This window comes from Indicator indicator, chromosome 25 (genome assembly GCF_027791375.1).
Source record: "Indicator indicator isolate 239-I01 chromosome 25, UM_Iind_1.1, whole genome shotgun sequence".
NCBI lineage: Eukaryota > Metazoa > Chordata > Aves > Piciformes > Indicatoridae > Indicator > Indicator indicator.
In genome coordinates, this window is record NC_072034.1 from 9,438,055 (window position 1) to 9,453,257 (window position 15,203).

Consider the following 15,203-nt stretch of genomic DNA (forward strand, 5'->3'; position numbering starts at 1 on the left):
CACACTATGAAATTATGAGGTTTCTCAGAGAATTCACAGAAGCCATTTTCAGCAATTGAGAGAGATTGGTGAGATTATTCTCCAGAGACCACGAACAATTTATAGCTGGAGAATAAAGGGAGTTGGTGAAAACAATCCATCCTAGCCTCTGCATAGCCAGGAACTCCCATGTTTTCTTTAAATACCTGTATAGTTAATCTGTACCCTTTTGTTCTTCACCCCACAGCAAAGCTCAGCAGGAGGCAGGTTAATGGCAGTGAGAGCTTGGAGCAAGGATTTGCTGGCCGTGAGCTAATGACACTGCAGCACGCACAGGTATCAAGAATTGTAGTCGATATATTTATCAAATGTATTTTGTATTTACCAAATACTTTTTACAACTTCCTGAAATCCCCAGAGGTACCACAGTGTGTGTGGATTCCTCAGGCAAGTGAGCCCAAAAGGATAGGTTAATTAAAATCCCTGTTCTGTTATTCCTAGAACAAAAGCTTGGAGCTAACACAGGCACCACAAATACTAGGCAAGAGTCACAATACCTCAATCTCCACTCTGTCAAATAAATCCCAGTATGTTTTCTGTCAAGTCTGGTCACAGGGGAAACAGGCTATAAATGTGGTTGTTTGAGAAAGGACTTGGTTTGTGGCTTTTTTCTTGGCTGGCTTTGGTGTCTCAAGTCTGGTCATTTCCAGCTGAAATACTTCCGTATTTGGAACACTGAGATGTGCTCTGCACTGTATGGATTTTATGTGTTTGGGAAGGTGTAACTATATTTGGGTATCTTATCAAACTCTTTTTTGGCTGGCTATTTTCTTGAGTTGTGTAGAAGCTTAGTTATCTTTGGGACTTTAACCTTTATATCAAATTCTGAGACTACAAACAGACTGACATTGAAAAAAATATATTGACAGAATATAGAATATAAACTTTGCTTCTGTAGGAAGCAAAGAAACAGCCTCATATTCTACAAATATGCTACAAATCCACTGACCCCAAACCACCCTTTTATTGGTCAATTAATTAGAGTATTTAATCACCTTATTCCTGTTTCTATTATGGAATCTTACTAATTTTTTAATGCTATTACTATGAATTCTGTATAAAAACTCACTCTCGCATAGTTGGAATTGTTTTGTCTTTTCTCTTGGTCTGCTTCTCTCTTATTTAAATTATTGACAGATGCTTTTTGACCTACCTTCTGGTCTTCATATCTTGAAGACTTTAGGTTATGGAGCCATACTTTGTAGCTCTAGAAACTGCAATTGCTTGTGCTTATGTCATAACATTCTTTAAACAGTCCTGATACTGCAAGAGGCCACTTGGATCAGGTATTATTACCATGTTTATGAAACCACATCATCTAATGACTTAACAAGTACCTCATGTTTGCTCTGGCTGGACTGTAATATGTGGAATGCCAAACGACCTTGTCCTCCTCAGGAGCCTATTTATTTTGCTTCATAAAATATTAAAGACCAGAAAGGATTCTGCCAAAAGCAACTTTTCTCTGAAGGAGTCCTTAGTTTTTTATAAAGACTGTGGACAGACTTTGATTGAACTCAGTGGGTCAGGCCTCAATAAAGAGCAACGAAGCAGAGGAATGAAAGCTTATTTTTCCCCAAGGCATCCTGAAAGAAGTATTTTTTAAGAACAAAAGACACCATGAGTTAAACACATAGTACTTAGTGCCTTGATTATCAAAGGCTTGTGATCAGAGGAAATATGATTAGGTAAGCATGAGTTAAGGAAACCACCTGAGAAAGCCCACAGTAAAAAAGATCTATTGAAACAACACTTTATGGACATCTGCTGTGTGCACTTATGGTACTATATCAATAAAATATTAACCCAGAAGGAGCTGTGTCCCATTTGCAAGAAATATAGAAACAGTGTTCTAAAGACACTTCTGTGTATAATAAAATATAATGTGTGAGGGCACAGAATATATTGAACAGAAGGACTGAAAATAAATCCTGATACACTCATTTTACCTTTCAGCATTCGTCTGCACATTTCTGAATATTATTAAAATAGAGTATCGAATAATATTTATTCTCTTTCCAAGCCAGGTGGACTAGTAATGAAATTCATGTCCTCTTCTTTCCCAGCCTGCAAATGGCAAGAGAAAGAGGTGGGGATATGTCTGATGTGCGTTGCATTGAAGTGCACTGGCTTCAGCACTGTGACTGGGATTCCTGGGTCTCTGGAAGGACATGCACCATAACAAGAGAAAAGCCCAGCAAATGCCTAGGAGAAGAGTCCTTCTTTTCTGCCTGATGATATGACCTAGTGGTCAAGGCAGTGCTGATAGGGTTGGAACTCATCTTCACATCTTTGTTTTCAGGGCAGGATTTGTGAATGAGGTTCTGCATGCAGCTATGGTTTCTTTCTTGGTTTTATTATCTTGAGGTTAAAAATCACATCTGTCATTTCCATATTAAGTAGGAACTACTGAAAGCTCCTAGTTTGTGTCATACATCAGGAGGGACAGGTTTCTACTCCAGGGAAATCTGGAAGGCAGAATCATCTACTGCATCCCGGGGGCCATTCTAAGTTCACACTGAAATTGGTGTTTTTACATTGCATGCACTGTCAGGATCTCTGAGAGACTGGTTATTTTCTGAAGTGTGAGGTCTTTTTATCTTCTAAGTATTTGTTTGGCTATAGCAGTTCTGTGATATAGAACAACAATGGCCTTGCTGAAGCATACATGGACTTGTAAAAGCATTCATGACCCTGGACTCTCTCCCACCTTCCCATGATAAAAAGCTTCTACCAGCCATCTACTGGTACTTTTCAAGGGATGTTTTTCTGACCCTACATATGGCAGCTGACCTTAAAAACTAAACCCAAGTAGAGTCCTGGCTATGAAGAGGTACTCTGATTAAAAAAAAAAAAAAAAAAAAAAAAAAAAAAAAAAAAAAAAAAAAGACATCTTGCAGACCAGGGACAGCCTATCCACCTGTCCTGCCCAATGAGCAGTTCTGTTTACTGCTTCTGACACTGGGAATTCACTGCCTCACCTACAAAAAACATCTTCCAGTGTGGATTTCTCCCATGCTGGACATAAGATGCCTGGTTGTCTATCAAATTCAGCAAGAAAAAGTTAAAGCTAAAATGAAAAACATTCTGCTACATATTGGATTAATGTGCTGTCATGAACTGTATGTGTCACTGCAGCAAAAACACAGAAAATAGAAGCAGAGTTTTAAAAAATCAGCCTGTGGTATTTTCTTCCTTCTGACTGTACTGCAGGCTCTTCAGTCATGGAAAGCTGATCAGTCTGTCTTTCACATTTCCATTTTTTCTAGAAGATCAGTGTGTGTGAACCCTCTTCCAGTGCAGGAAACCTAAGATGGGCTTCCAGCAAAGCACAAGATTGTTCTTGCTTGACTGTGCAGGGAGTCACTGATGGAAATAAAGCAAACTGCCCAGTCCTCTGAAGTGTCACCACTGTTTGTTACAACAGATTGGTCTGTCAACAAACAAACTCATGATACAGCTATAGGAAAAGTCCACCAGTTCCTAGAGGCATAAATCAAGTGCCCAGATATGTAGCCCACCATAGCTCTAATTCTGAAGTCTGGACTATTCTGTGTCTACATTCCCTTGAATTTAAGGGCAATGGCACAAGAAAGAGAGAAATAAATTCCTCACGTGAGGCATTTAGCTTTCTATACAAAGAGTCACTTCTCAAAAGGGGTCCAAGGGTGGAAGAATCTCATCATGCTGAGATGATAGCTGACTGTGAATGGCTTGGTCAGTCTCTGAAAACTAGAAATGGGCTAGCCCAACACATACATGCTTCTGGAGTCATTATGCTGATCTGGTTGACCTGCTATTTCCCATTATTAACTTTTACAAATAAGATTAAGTTCAGCACAGTTTTAAGGTCTCAAATTTCAGCCACTTTTTTTTTTTTTTTAATGGGATTAAATTTTCCTTTAAAGGATGGAGGCTTTTTTTCACAGTTAACCTCACAAAAGACAATTATTATTTATTTTCAAACAGTAAAAATCATTACTAACGTGTCTCTTCAGGCACAAAACATGCATGGAAAAATCTTTATCATAAACAGTTAGGTTATTAGCATGGAAAATCAGGGAAATATGTCTGAAATATTTTCAGTCCTTACAGAATTGGTGCTATTTCATGCATTCTACTATTGTATCTTTGTATTTCTTAATAACCACAGGCTTGTAAGCCATAATTCTTCAGTCATATAAATATATATAAAATATTTATATACACTTTGTACATTCTATGTTTTAAATATTACAAGTTCTTCCATGAGTTAATGTACCTCACTGCATACCAAATGAACTTTCTTCTTACCATACTTTTTCACAAATGAAATTTCAAAGGTGAAGTAGGTGGAGATATTATTGTTAAACAACCTCTCAAGGAATTTCTTTCTGTTTTTATCACTGACAAAGCACAGGATTTAAGCTTCAAACTAAACTGACACATAAACACCATTATTTACACCACTGTTAAAGAGAAGTAGCAGAGAAATCTCTGTAATGCCTTCCAAGGATAAGGCGTATAGTTTAACAACAGAATAATAATCTGGAACTGGGAAGTTTATTAGTAGACATAAAACTGTAGATTCCCTACTAAGGCTGCTGTTAATGTATGTAAAGCATAACAGAAAGATCCCTCCTCTAAAAATAAATATTGACTCTTCAGCAAGCACTAAGAAATTACTTGGAGTTACCTATATCAGCAAATGATGCCATTTCAAAATGAATGAATTGTTCTTCTACCTCTAGTAAATAATTCTGGAATTTTACGATCACAGACTATGTTTTGTCTTTCAGTCTTTGCCTGAAAAGGGTGGGTTCTCTTTCTTAATGATGAAAAAATTAAATACGTTTAAATAATAAGAGTGAGAAAGAATCAAGACTGTGCTTATCTTTTCTAATGCAGGGCTGCAGTGTATACTTAACAGTGGTGCCCCTGAAACCAGGAGAAAGCTTGTGGAACAGGCAGATGAAGATAATCCCCAACAGAGAAGGTAACAAAACTGGTCTTAGCAAAGAAAATATTGGCAGAGTAGGAATAGCCATTTCACTGCATGTTTTTAAGTTGTCTTCATTTTTCCTGAAGTATTTTTCCTTATCATCCCATTTGCTTAACCTCCAGAGTATTGTCTGTTGATTCTCCTATCAAGTTTGACCTTATCTTACCTGGTTCTGGTATTCTTTTTACTTTCCACTACTAGAAATGTGGGTCTAAGATATTCATCATATCCTCAAGCCCCACTGAAATCCTATGCTAAAAGATGCAGATATACTTAACTACCACCTTCACTGGGAATCAGAAATTAATCAGAGCCAAAGACAGAGGTTCAACAGCCAGGTTTCAGTCTTTCCAATTTTCAAAGCAAATATTCCTATGAGAAATTTAGACCACCATACACCTTGACACACTATGAGAGGTGCAACTCTTCACTCCTTACTGAGATTTTTATGTGCAATATCTTGTCTGCAAGTTTAGAAATTATTTTGGAGAGTTCATCTTCTATAGCATAAAAATGCTATATTTTAGCATAGGCACTGCAGTGAGACAAACAGCTGATTTTGCAGGCACCAGTTTGAAAGTACACTATTGGCAGTTATAAAAATCTTGTTTTGACTTGTGAAGTGAGAAACTTGCAATGGACGTCATTGAGAGAGAATAAATATAGTAAACCAAGATGTCGTTTGTATACTGCCACTTCTCTGACCACAGCCACACATTAAAAATGAGACTTCAGGATAAAGAACAGGCAAAATATTACATGAAGTGTAACATCTACAAAAGAGTACAAGGGAAAATTGACGTTATTAGAAAGAAACGTGCTCTGATCAGTGTTAATGAACTGTGCATGAAAGGTATGGATTTCAAAGAAATGATGGAAACCACAATGCCACGCATACTCCTCACTTAGCAAAAAATTAATGACTTCTATAGCTGGAAACTGTTGTTTTAAGGTTATTATTTCTGAAGTGCTATTAATTATTCCTAATAAAGTTATTTTACTGTGGACAGAAGCAAACAAACTGCTTCGTTCTCTTCTGTGGAGTGTATATTGCTGCCTGAGCTCTGAAACCTGCAATACAGCTACTGTAAAGCATCCCTAGAGTGCCAAGTTAAATGTTTTCCCATAAACTTGTACCAATTGATTAATCAGTTTTCTTAATAATCAGTTGCTTTCACTATGAACTCAGTGTTAGAAAACAAGCAGCCTGAGAACACCGGATTAAAGTTGTCTCTCTGAGGGCAGCAAAGTGATAGTTCATATTGTTGAGAAAGCATTTGCTCTGGAAAAAAAATGGGGATGCTGATATTGCTCTGTTCTTCCTTATGTGCTTTCCAGTAAATGGTAACATTTAAATATATCTGCAGCTCATTGGCAAGAAATACTGCACATGAAAAATATTACAAGACCTCAAAAGAACCCTACCTTCCTTCTCAGTTCATGTATCATATGCACCAACTAATATTTACCCTAATTTTATCCAAAACCCCTTGCCCCATTTCCTTTAGATTTCGTGGCCTCTTTTTTGTTTCTCACTGAAGTGATCTTTCTCTAATGCACCTCTCCTTAAATTTTAAGGCTATCTGCATTGTTTGTACCATAACTGACCCAATTCTGAAGTGTTCCTGTGAGATCCAGGTCTTCCCATCACTACCCTGATGACCACCAAGAAATTTACCTGTGTGCCAACTTTGTTTTAAACCAGTGTATGGTGTTACTGATCCCCAGGCACACCTCTCCATGGCTTTGTAGAGCAGAAGCAGCAACACTCTCAGGGGCCAATGCCCTTATTCTAGGGCTCAGGACCACCAGTGAGAGCAAAATCAAAGCCTTTAGTGAATTCACTGCTAAGATGTTTCTCAGCTCCTGGCAAACTTTATGAAAAGGCAAGAAAGGATTTTTAACACTGAGATGCAAAGTTTAAGAGAACAGCTATTGTCCCTCAAGATAGAGGCTGACAAATTAATCAGTGGAACATAGTTATCTTCCATTTGGCTTTAAGGTGAGTTCTTCATGCCTTTCAGGTAATGCATTGTCTTAATTTCAGTTTGACAGGAAAGCTGATCTAACAGTACTTCCAGTAAAAGGGAATATCTTCTTGTCCCCCTTCCTTTACTCCCTTTTTCTTCCTCTGCTGGATTTTGGCACTGTCTTTCTGTCTTCTTCCTTCAAGTGGATGGATGGCACAGCTGAGCCTCTGATTCAGTTCACCAAACTATCAGAAAACTAACCCAGCAGTAGAAGTGAATCCCTTCCTGGGGAAGGAAAGTAAAACACTTGGCTATATCAACCAAGAGATTTGCTTTCATTCCTCACAGTTTTATTTATCCTCATATCTTTGGGCCACAAACATGATCAGAGGGCTGGAGCACCTCTCCTATGAAAGGCTGAAAGAATTGGGGCTGTTCAGCCTGGAAAAAAGAAGGCTCTGGGGAGACCTTAGAAGCTACATTTCAATATGTGAAGGGGACCCACAGGACGGCTGGTGAAGGACTGTGTAGAAGGGCTTTTATTAATGATGAGGGGCAGTGGTTTGAAACTGGAGCAGGGTAGATGTAGGGGGGGGGGGGGGGGGGGAGGCATAAGGAAGAAGTTCTTTAAAATGAGAGTGGTAAAATACTGGAACAGGTTGCCCAGGGCTGTGGTTGAGGCCCTGTCCCTGAAGACATTCAAGATCAGACTTGCTATGGCCCTGGGCAGCCTGATCTAGTTGGGGCTGTCCCTGCTGACTGCAGGGGGTTTGTACAACATGGCCTTTGAGGGTCCCTTCCAACCCAATGCAATCTGTGAATTTGTGAAAAAATATATATATTTAAAATCAGTTTCTCTGATTCACTTGTCATAGATCAGCTATCTGATGTTACAATTTCCCCATTTCTCCTAGGAATTGTTTAGAGCATGACTGCTTCGTATTTACCAAACCTCTGTACCCCTCTACATAAAGCTACCAGCTGCAGGATTTGGCTAAACCCAGCAGCCAGAGGACCAAACTTTGTGAGACAGCTTGAAGGTAGAGAGATTAATCATTTCAGAAAAGCCTGTTGCAACAAAGACATTCTATTCATGTTGTTCTTGTCTTTTGCCCTATGGAGATCTCCACAGCTAGCAGGTAATGTAGTCAAATTTCATTGCCCCTGCTATTAGGTGTATAATATAAAAGGCCTTTAATTCATCCTGTCATTTTCAGTGAAACAGTAGCTGTGAAATGGAGCTGTTTGGCTGCCCCACTAGCCTGATTTTGCAGGAAATGGGCACTTCATCACATAGTTTTTGACTAGTGGATGGTGATAACAAAACCAAATACTGACAGACAGATGAAAAGAGGAGCAGCCTTTTCTATGAATAAAAGCAGAAGGGCGAGTTCCTGCTGATCATATTTACTGCTTGTGTGCCACTTATTTACATAAATGATTTTGGTGGCATGCATCAAAGAGCACTGGAAATCCAGGCTCAGACTGCCAAACTTTTTTTTCTGTAACATGCAGCATAATTCATATGGCTGTCACTTTTAATTGCTTGGTGCTGGCTACATGGTGAGCAGTAAGAAAAAACCCTATTGGTACAATTCATCAGGAATGGTACTTTTGTAGAATACTTTGTTTAATTATTGCTGTTATCAATTAATTACAATGAGAGCTCCTCAGATATAAAGGAGAAGGGGAACCTACAGTCCCATTTAATGGTTGATTGCTATTTTACTATATAGGGAACTCTTAAAAGAACTCTTCTTTTATCTCTATTTTCTCAACAATCTTGCCACCCATTATTAAAAGGCAAAAAATATTAAATGATCACTTTCTAATTTTGTTTTCAGCTGTTACTTTTTACTTAGAGAAGTTTTTTTTTCTTCAAGAAGTAAAATTCCTCAGAATTAGTAATTTTTCTTAATCCTGGAGGCAGGAAGTGCAACAGGGGGATAAATCTGGGGCTATTCAGATTGGAGAAGAGTAGACTGTGGGGAGACATTATTGGGACCTTTCAGTACTTAGAGGCCTATACAGAAGATGGGGATGGTCTTTTTAGTATGTTCTCTTGTGACAGGACAAGGGGTGATAGTTTTAAACTAAAAGAGGGGAGATTTAGGCTAGATAGAAGAAAGAAATGTTTTATACCAAGGGTGGTGAGATGTTGCAGAGAGAGCTAGTAAATGCCCCATCCCTGGCACCATTCCAAGTCAGGTTGGATGGGGCTCTGAGCAGCTTCATCTGGTTGAAGATGGCCCTGCCCACTGCAGGAATTGGACTAGATTACCTTTAAAGGTCCCTTCCAACCTAAACCATTCTATGATTCTATGAAATAGTTTGATCTAGTATTTTTGCTTTTGATATGGGATGTGACTGATGTTGGATAAAGTGTCACAGCAGAAAGGTAAAGCTTAGTGCATAAAATGGGTGGAAAGTTCTGACAGTATCATATGCATTCCCTTTAAACCTCAGGCAAATCACCAGAGGCTGATTTTCCTGCTAGGAATTAGTCATAAAGCATACAGACATGAATAGTAATTTGAATGTAATTGTCCCTTGATTGCTGGTGTTCGAACTGGTTTTTGATGTTGTCTGCCAGTGGTTTAAAATTAGGATATTTGCTTTTTCTGTTTTATTTGTTTTTAAATAAAATCCATTTGTTACATATAGCTGCATTTAGAAAACTCCAGCTTTAGAAGAAGCCAGATTTAAGGTTGCCTTTGTCCAATTTGAATTAGCTACATACAGATTTGCATTGCCTATTGCTTTATTTTTTTTTTCACAGCCCAACTTCTATTAGTCTCAGTTGAAGCTGTGACTATGCTGCACTTCTGCAAATGAAAACTTCACTGTGACAAGATAAGCACTGAGAAAATGAGGAACATCTTTCCTCTCAAAAGTCTGGTTTAAGTGACTGACTTTGAATCATAAGGTAATCTTGTGACAGATGATGATATAAAATACATTTTCTAAGTTGGCATTACATTGCCTTAACTGCAGGAATAAAGCCCATTGAAAAACAGATTGCTGTTTCAGTCTTGGTATAAAACTGAAATTATAAACTCGCATGATGAATTGCTGAGCATCTCAGAACAAAAGATTTCAACTGCATCAGAAGGAAAAAGTACTCTCCGAATTTATTATCCAAGTCTTCCTTAAAGTTAATGACTTTACAAGAAATGTTTTTTGTCAAATAAACAACTTTTGTGCAAGGCAGTGGTACCAAATAATTTCAACTAATTCAGCCTTTTAGCTCTTTTAAGTCCCACATTTATTCGTTTTATAGCTTTCAATATCTGAAAAAATAAGACACAAGTCTTGGGGATAATATGACTAAGTTGACATCCACAACTGCTTGTTGGGCATTGGCTATTTTGGTCACTGTCCAACCACTAAAAAAGCAGGTTAGGATCATATAAGTAAAGACTTTATTATAATGCTTATAAAAAAGAACCCTTTGTTAAGATTAAAAAGATAGCTTTATTTATGGTATTTACCAATTTTAAGCTGTGCTTTTTCAACATTAATATCTTAATTTGGTTTTGTTTCCTGCAAAAAAGTAAAACAAGTGACCATCTGTTTAAAGCTTCCTTTTCTACTTCAACGTGGTCATTTAGCACCTTAAGAATAAGGGCCTGCTTTCTCCCTTATGTCTGAATGCAAAGAACCAATGCTTTAATGAGGAATTATTAGTAATGTGGTAATACATACAGTTCTGTAATACAAAGAAATGATAGGCTTTTATAATGACACTTTTAATTTTGTACCAGTGATCACAATCAGTAATCAACATTTGTTAACAGGATAAACTTGATGAGCTCACTGACATATATCAACAGCTTTAAAATATGTTGGAAGTAATGTATGGCAATTGCATTGTTTGGTATTGATACCTAAATATTAATATATCATCACAAATGTTCCCTCTGGTTCTCATTTGAATCAGATAATGAGCAGTGTGGTAGACAGGAAGAAATCTTAATTAGCTAGACTCTGTTGAGAACAACTGACTTGGACATAGTGGCCATCAGCCACTGCATTACTACTGCAACCTTGAAAGTAAGGTTTCTATGGAAGACTGGCAATGTCTGGGGTTCCAGCAATATATGTGTAAGAGCAGCTCCTCAAGAGAAAGTTTTAAGTTTAAATTTGAAATAAAAGGCATTACTTGGGCAACGCTCCTACTGATCTGACTAGGAGATCTTCTGGAGTAATTTGTTGCTTGATAATGTAAATAGGTCAACTCCAGTTTTATCTCCAGAACTCCATGGATCATACGCAGTAAAGGATAATGTGTATAATCTGGACCACGTGTATAATCAGTTTTGTTTAGAGCAGCTACATACTGTCTTAAAAACCAGAGAGATACAGAAATAGGATAATTAATTGGGCTAAAAGGAGATGTGGCTAAAGCTAACTTACTGCACAAATTAATTATTAGTAATGGAAGAATAATTAATAGGAAACTACAGGAACATGAGTGTTGCTGCTCTGGCTTGTTTCTCAAAACTTAGTTGGATAAGTCTAAAATAGCTTTAGCTATATGAAAAGACCAGCATGCTTATTTCTAACTTCTAACCAATTAAGTTCCTTTAAAAAGAAGAAAAATCTCAAAGAAAATGTCTTGCAGAGCTTCTTAGGCTTCCTAACCTACAGAAAGCCTTTTTAAGGTCTAGTTACCTGAATTTCTCTAACTTCCTAACCTGTATTAGCAATTTCAGGGAAAGACATACACCGGACAAAGTGTTTTCTTTAGATATGGGACTGCTTCAGCTGTGTATTTCCTATTCATATAGTTCCTAAATCATACAGTTAAGATTTTGGGTTAAACTTCAAAATGTTACAGCATCTGAAAGCAAGGAACTTTGGCTAGCAGCTGACTTTAGTGGGGCTTAAGTGTGTTCGAAAGGCTTTCTGGAGTAAGAGACTTAGACTTCTTGCTACTTGAAAGCTCCGCAGGCCTTAATTCTCCTAGCCTTTCATTGTCACCTTATTTCTGTTAGAAATCCCAGCACTTCAGAGTAATTAATTGTGCAAATGAATACTGCCCATGTAAAGATAGCAGTGCTGGGCCAAAAGCAATGACTGTATTTCATGCACTCCCCAGAAGTGACTATCTACCACCACAAGAACAAAGAGAATGAGGTCAAAGAAAATCCCTCATTTCCACTTCAAATGAGAGCTAACTATGAAGAACAACTTCAGCCTGCAGTTTCTTTCCTACTTTTAAAATTGATCAAGGAGAGGTCTGTTAAAATACTGCACAATGATATTAGCAATATTAATAGGAAATAATTACAAAGAGAAAGAATACTTTTTTTTTTTAACCAGGTCCTGATATAGAATACCAATACTGCTAATGTAAAAGCTTAGCCCTCTTGTTATTCACTGCTATATTAAAAGAATTTTTATTAACTAATTCAAGAAAGAAATATGACGAATGTCTCCTTGCAAATTCTATCCCTATCTTTCGTTACAGTAGTATCTGGTAATAGAAAGTGCTCCTGGCAATACTTATCTGCATATAATGCATAAAACTTTTAAGATATAGAAAGGTCTGTATGGAGGACAGCTACTTGATCCATACCAAGAATATCATAACATTTGCTGCTTCAAGTTAAAACTAAACCTAATAGTTCTGCTACTTCTTTTGGTCTTATAATTAGGAGTTTATAATACATGGGACAAACTCTCAGCAGAGGAAACTGTCATAGTTCTGTTGACTTCAACAACAATTTATATCCTTTGCCAGTCTGACCCTGTATCTTTAGTCCATTATCACAGTCGCAGGAATTTGCCTCTCAGAATTCTTTTTGTCACCTTTGACTTCCTGTTACAACTAAATGTACAATAAACAATTTCTTTTAGCTGACCTTTTTTATGCAACTGAAAATTCCACACTTGTCAAGTTTCCAAGTATTCTTATGATTTCTTGATGAATAGATGTCAACACACATATCATAACAGCATGCTAGTAGTAAAAATGTAATTTTTCCTATCACTACTTAGTTTTCAGTCTGGAGGAGTTTTCTCCAGGCCCAGTCAGGATCAAAGCTGTATTGGCCTAGGTTAACAGTCATATAGTCCTGATCTAAATAGCATCCAATTTATGAAATGTAGTGGGTGGAAGATTGCTCGTATAAATTATGAATTGCAGCATTAGCCATCTGCAGCCTGGTAACAAATAACTCCAGAAAACAAGTCTTGGCATAGACTTAAATTTCCTATGTTAAACAGAAAATTTGGGAGCTAGACAGGGTTGAGGCAGCATCAAAGAACAGATGCTTTCTGATAGCTGGCTATGGCTCTGATTCAGGAACATATTTAAACACAGATATGCTTAAAGGCTTTGCTGCATAGAGAACTGAACATTGGCTGAACCATCCTGATAAATTGTGTATCTAAGAGCAGGATCTTTTCTGTGGTCATGTTCTTTTAGGCCTGCTCTAGTGACTGGTGCTGGGATATCTTCTGGTTTTATTATCTGCGGTTTATCCATCCGGATGGGAAACTCCATCAGATAAGAAATCAATGTATTTTGGTTTTGTAGTACTGTATTGTGTTGTTATATTTGTTTAAGGTAGATCATCTCTGATTCTGTAAGTAAATTAAGAAATCACCTTAGACATAAGACTAGCAACCTCCTTTCAAATTACCCTTTGCCTCAGAAAAAATTGTGCAACTTGTACCAGCTCTGACAAATTAAAAATTGAGCTGTACTTTAGGATGCCTGAAAACAGCACATTATTACAGTACTTTACATCCTTCATTATGTGGCATGAGCAATTAGGTTGGAATTACAATTACTGGTCAATATTAACGAATTTAGTGTGTAATTGTTCTCTCGAACACTGCAGTGACTGAGCCTGCAGCTGTCTCATATACCTTTGATAAACCCTTTCAGACCGCTGATCTGAAGGTATGTGAAGGTGAATATCTGCTATTGCAGTAGTTTTCATTGAAATTCATCCAAGTTTCATGAATTTGAATTGCACATATCAGTCTTTTGCTGTTTTTCTCATCAGTTCTTCTTACTGACATGTAGATGAATCATATTTTGGATATTATTCAGGTTGCCATGAATATTTCAGGAAAATTGTATTTCATTGTCAACCACAAATTATGCAAGGTGGTTTTCTCATACACTTTTGAAGCAGTAATCTAGTATCACCCAGAGACAGCAAAATAGTAGAATATATACAAAACTGCAGAAATGTTAAAAGGAATCTTCTTTTGAGAATTTTTTTGGTATCTGCTTAAGTGATGTTCCTGTGAATCCCCTGTCATTCAAAGCATAGGTTTATATGAATGAGAGAAAAGTTCTTAAAGAATTTGAGAGCAAATACTTGAAAAGATGGCATTTTTATGCATGCCATTAAAATCCTGGAAATCTATGTTTCAGCCTTTCTCCTAACCATGACTTGGCTGGCAATTATTATCAACTCTAGCAACTGATTAAAAAGTCTAAATCGTCCTCTGCGATGGGAAGCAAAACTTTGGTTTCCAAAGAGAGAACCTTTGAACATTGGGCTGGGGCAGCTTAAAAACATTAAATTTAAAATCCTTTCCCCTTCTTTAGGGTTCTTAGTTAAGATACCTGGTAGAAAAAGAGTTAATTGTTAGAGCCAGAAAGATAACTGAAGCTCATCAAGCAGTCACATCCAGATGCTTCCTATACAAGGAAGAAAAAGGGGCTAGTGGATGGCGAAGGGAAGAAGCTGCCTTTATCTCAGGAGATGCAGCTGTCATGTAAACACTGAGTATGTGGTGCCATCTGCTTAATGCCTGAAGTTGCATTTGTATCACAGAATGGAAGAACCTTAATTTGACTTTCTCTAAAGAAAAAGTAGATGGAATAGTTCTCATTCCTGTAATCTGTGCTGTATGTTGCACCATGTAATTTTTAAGCTCCAAAGAAAGGGGCAAACAAAGAAGATAGATAGATAGATAGATAGATAGATGGATTCTGTATAAAATATGGAAACTCAAAAGAACAACATAGCAAAGATGAAAAATGACCCAGGGGAAAAATCAGTAGTGTCAGTTTCTTGTGCTTAGCATTGGCTTTCAAAGCTGCATAGAAAGCCTCCAGAAAGAATCAGGCTGCCCAAGCAGTCTGATTGTCTGAGAGGAGCACAAGTTAAAGAAGTGGAAGGCAGTCTTCTTGGGCTCTTCTTAATGCAAGGGCTGGATCTGAATACATACTAGCTTTGCCCTTC